The sequence below is a fragment of the Amphiprion ocellaris genome, chromosome 7 (genome assembly GCF_022539595.1).
Source record: "Amphiprion ocellaris isolate individual 3 ecotype Okinawa chromosome 7, ASM2253959v1, whole genome shotgun sequence".
In the NCBI taxonomy this organism is placed as follows: Eukaryota; Metazoa; Chordata; class Actinopteri; family Pomacentridae; genus Amphiprion; species Amphiprion ocellaris.
The window spans coordinates 14,851,245-14,856,107 of record NC_072772.1 but is presented as its reverse complement, the minus strand read 5'-3'; the positions used below and the strand labels follow the sequence as shown (position 1 = coordinate 14,856,107).

The following is a 4,863-nucleotide window of genomic DNA, read 5'->3' as shown; positions in this document are numbered from 1 at the left end:
TTACTGTCATAAAAACCAAAAAGACTTACATTCATGATGCAGGAATCAGGCCCTTTTTTATTTTTTATCTTAGTTTAGTCAGAAAGATAGTTGATAATGTGTGAATTGTTGCAGCTTGTGAGCCGGAAAAGGTTTTAATCTTTGGGGCCGAGTGTCAAAAAACATTTAGAAACCAGCATCAACAAAACACTCAACAAAGATTTGAACATCATTAAAGGGAAATCCAACTTTTGCATGACAATGTCTAATTAAAGGACATTTATTTCCAACGTAAATGTGTGATATCCATCCTCTGGAGCTTTCTCTTCACATCGTCTTCCACCTGAAATGGTTTGGTTGGGAGCATGTGCAACAAACATTTGAAAAACTGCACTTTAACATCAATGAATGACACTGAAGTTTAATCTCTACATAAATGAGACTGAGTCTGGATGTGCTGCTCTGTCATTAACTCCTAAGTTTAGGGAAAGTTCAAACAAAAGAGGACAGTTCAGATAAGACTTGAGAATGAGCTTATTTTGAACAAACATCTCAGACTTTCTGAGCTTCAGCACCTCTAGCAAGATATTTTAACAACAAGCAACTCAAGAGATACAGAGGTTGGAGAGAGTTAGCTTTAGCTGAGCCAAAGAACATGTGGGACGCTAACCTAGCAAACATTTCAGACTTTCCTCTGTGAATTCTGAGAAATAATTTCCTATTGAATGACAGAGCTACACATCTTAACTCAGCTCTCATTAAAACAGACTCTAATTCAGTGTCATCCATCCATATTAAAGTGCAGTTACCCAAAATGTTTGTTGCATGAGCTCCAACAAAACCTGTCCAGGTAGAAGGCCACTTTGACAAACAGGAAGTGGACGATTCCAAGCAGATTTATAGAAGGGGGAACCGGACTGTACTAAGTGTGGTCGAGTATAGAGGGGTGTTTTGTGGGTTTTTAAGGCTGATAATGATTATTAGTGAGACATTTGGAGTAGATATTCATTTGCAGTAAATGAAAGTATTTAAAATCTTGGAGTTAAACTTAGAAGAACACAAATTCTAACAGAAAACTTTGTTGATACGTTTTTGTTTTGTTTACAGATGTTAAGTTAAAGGAGTTTTATTCGTGACGTATAACCAATCAAATCACTCCAGAAGACAGACTGACCACAGGTAAAGGTTCAGAGCCAAAGTAGCGCCATTTTTAAATGTATTTATTATCGTAAATCAGTAAAAAATAAAATACTGATAATCAGTAAATCAGTCAGTCCACAATTACTACAATTCTACAATGTATGTCTCTTTCCTTTGACTTGTTATTTGTACAATATATGATGTATATGATGGCGTTTTTTCATACCAAAGGCTATACTATGATGTTTTCTAAGAGACATATGATGCTACTCTGTTTGTTCTGGCTCTGGGCCGCTGCACTCCTCCTCTGTTGTTTTCTGGATTGTACTCAGCTGCATGCCTTCATCCACCCGGCCTCCGTTGACTCGTCCCGCCTGCCGTCTCTGGAGCTGAAGCTGGATTGGAACAGACCAAAGTACAGTCCAATCACGATGCCAGCTGCCTCTCAAAAGGCTCCTTCATCTGGCAGGTGGCAGCACTTCTTCTGAGGGGAAGTTGAGCTGGCCCAGCAGAACTTTGGAGATGTGTTCCAGTGGTTGGTGGATGTCTGGGGAGATAGAGAGGCACCTTTGAATTGTTCAGAAAGGAAAACAGGGAACCCATTGGTAGTTTTAGTTTAGGGTGCTACTGCGGTGTGTTATTGGGTTTTAAGAGGTGAACAGGAAGAGTTTTTTTTCGTATTGATTATCTTTTACTTTGCTCCTGATTGAAATGTCCATCAATGTCAACGTGAAGTTCACTTTTAGTTCTGTTGATTTATTTTTATTTTACTAACACCCATTTGTTTTTAACCCCCTCACATGTTGTGTTGTTGTAAACTTACTCTTTCAAATAAATTCTCATCTAACCCACTGGAAACCAGCGTTTGGACTGTTTTTGTGTTGCTCCTCACCTACTGACAGCTGTGGACTAAAGGCTATACTGTGACGTTTTTAGAGCGACATGCTATACTACGATGTTTGTTGGGCGGCACGCTATACTATAGACTTTTTTAATTTACATATTACTGTGACTTTTTTTGTATTAGGTTTTTTTTTTTTTAGCAACATATAAGAATTCGAACTGTTTTAAAAGTTACTATACTTTTACTTTTGCAATGAAATTATTATTCTATGGCATTTTTTAGATGACATATTATACTCTGATGTTTTCTTGAATTACATACTATTTTGACAATATACTGCACTATGACATTTTTTGAACCACATATCATATATGACAATTTTAGGCAACATCCTATCATTATGCGCTTTTTGAACCACATAATAATCTATGTTTTGTTTTTTTTTTCTTGCCAACATGCTGTACTATGACCTACAGGCCATACTATGTTATTTTTGAGTAAAGCATACTATACTTTGATATTTTCTGAACTACATCCTATACTATGGCGTTATATACAGAGTGCTTCGATTACATGTTGATTTATAATCTAGATTTTTTTCTGTTTTGTTTTTTGACGGGATTACCACAGACCTGACCGTGAACACAGTTGACACCCACCTCAGGGAGACGCTGCCTAAGATCTCAAGGCTGCTTGGTCGTGGTCTTTCTGGCACGTACTCTTCCAAGATGAGCCGGGAAGTTTAACACTGATGGAATGACACCAGGTCTAAGCCGAAAAACTTCCAATTCCTCCTCAACCCATAGTCTCTGGGAAACCTACATGGAAGGTAGGAGTAAGAAAAGTAGACAGAGAAGTAATTAAGTCTGTACACAACATATTAAAAAGAAATCATGCTAATAAATTAAGTACAAAGAACCGAATTCACCAATATACTGGAGACCAGAGCTATTTAATTTGATAAGTATAACCTTATTTAGTAACATTTCAATTATTTGAGAGCAGTCCTAAAGAACTGCCTGTAATCCCAATCATAAAATGGGTTTGGAGGAAGAACATAGATGGTAATCTGGATATACATGAGTTAGGCTTTATAACTACTATTGGTAGTATTGGTGGTAGTAATAGTAATGCGACTACTACTAGTAGTAGTAACTACTGCTGCTGATACTGGCACTGCTACTACAACTTGTAATACTATTACAAATGCTGATACTACTTCTACGACTCTAACAGCTGTTTATACTACTACTGCTGCTTGTACTTTTAGTATTACTACTACTGCTTGTACAACTATACTGCAGCTACTATTAATCGTCTGGTATTTGGTTGTCAAGCTGCTAGCTCGCCTTAGCGTTTTGCTAGCGGCTAACTAGTTAGCTCTCATAGACTGGAAGCTCTCAACAAGATTTAATACTGGAAAAAGAGCCAAAAACTATTCTTACCTCTGAAAAGTCATTCCAAGTTTCCTTGTCTCAATCGTACGACGCAGTGTGTAACTGTATGCAGCACAGTGAGACGGCATACTTGTTGTTTCCGTTTTCACGCCGTCTACATCAACGGAATGCACTGAAACTTTGCTCCCCACTAGCTTAGCCTCGCTGTAGCACGCAGCTCAAAGGGGCGTGTCCTATCTACTCATTCATATCTATGAGAACAACGGTGGCTGCACATAAGGACGCCTGACGTTGATTAGCTGCGTAAATACCATTATATACAGTCTATGGTAAATACGTATGTGAATCGCATCATTGGCTGCAGCAGCCAGTCACCGGTCACTCACTGACTCACACTGAAAAATAGCACAGAATGAATTGTTACGTGTTTATTTTATTTACAATTTAGGTTGGATTTTTTTTTTGTGCGCAGCGCAGATTTTCTGTGCGCGGAGACCGTGTCAGCAGTGCGCAATTGCGCACGCGCGCAGCTTAGAGGGAACAGTGATGGCAAGGATTTTGTATTTTAGCCAAATGTGATGCAAATTGTACATTTTGCACAAGCATTTTTGCACGAGCACCACAATTGCTATCTGGGTGTGGCGATCGACATTTCTGTCATGCAGCGCTGATAGGCTATGTGCATGGAAGGGGTCATCCGGAGTTGAAAAGAAGATGGTTCCCTTGTTCTATTGGGCTTTCCTCTCTCATTACTGTCTGCATGCTGAAGCACCAAACAGCATTCAGTCTATCGGGCTGAGCGCCAAGAATGCGGGAGCTGCTCGGTGGCGTGCTGGGTGATTTCCTGTCTGAGGGGTCTTCTCGTAGTCGTAACGTGATCTGCCCTCAGTCCAAAAATAACCGATGTCCCTGCAGGAGATGGTGGTGCAGAGCTTGTGGGGCACTAAAGCAGCCTGCCCCGTTTCCTTCCTCAGAGGATCCTGAGAGGATGGAGCTGATAGCGGCTAAATGTTAGTTATACTGTCAGCAGCTGGGAAGTCATAGACAAGGCCGTTCTATTTGTGTAAAACAGGTGATTCTTTTCAAAGAACTCAGTCATGTTCCAGTAACAATAATGAGCCACAGCCGTTGTTTGTTGTTCTCAAATGCTGCTTTCGTGACTTACTGCCATCAGGATATTTTACAGTTTCACAAAGGAAAGGGTGTGAAAATCAAAATCAACCTGATCTCTCAAGCCTTTAAATGAAACTGACATATCCCCATGTTTATTTTCACAAGAATGTCAGATTTGAGTGCTGTGGTTTCACAGCTTCTCTGCTCTGCGACCTCTACATGCACCAGCATTGCAAAGTCAGAATGATAACAAATCAACACTTTGATACTTCCTTCATGTGCTTGAGAAACAGAGACAGAGAGAAAGAAAGAGAAGGGGAGGGTTGGATTTTTATCACAACTGCTGTGGGACGGGGAATGGGATTTGTATCAAACATCATAAGTAAATGG

General features: G+C 39.7%; 1 long non-coding RNA gene across 1 annotated transcript; it reads right to left on the bottom strand.

Moving 5' to 3' along the window:
• Window positions 1–742: 742 nt before the first annotated feature.
• Window positions 743–3,914, bottom strand: LOC129349336 (uncharacterized). The gene is made up of 3 exons (XR_008602318.1): window positions 3,409–3,914; window positions 2,623–2,781; window positions 743–1,666 (listed from the first exon to the last, which is right to left on the bottom strand). It is a non-coding gene; the product is annotated as an uncharacterized LOC129349336 (long non-coding RNA).
• Window positions 3,915–4,863: the final 949 nt, after the last annotated feature.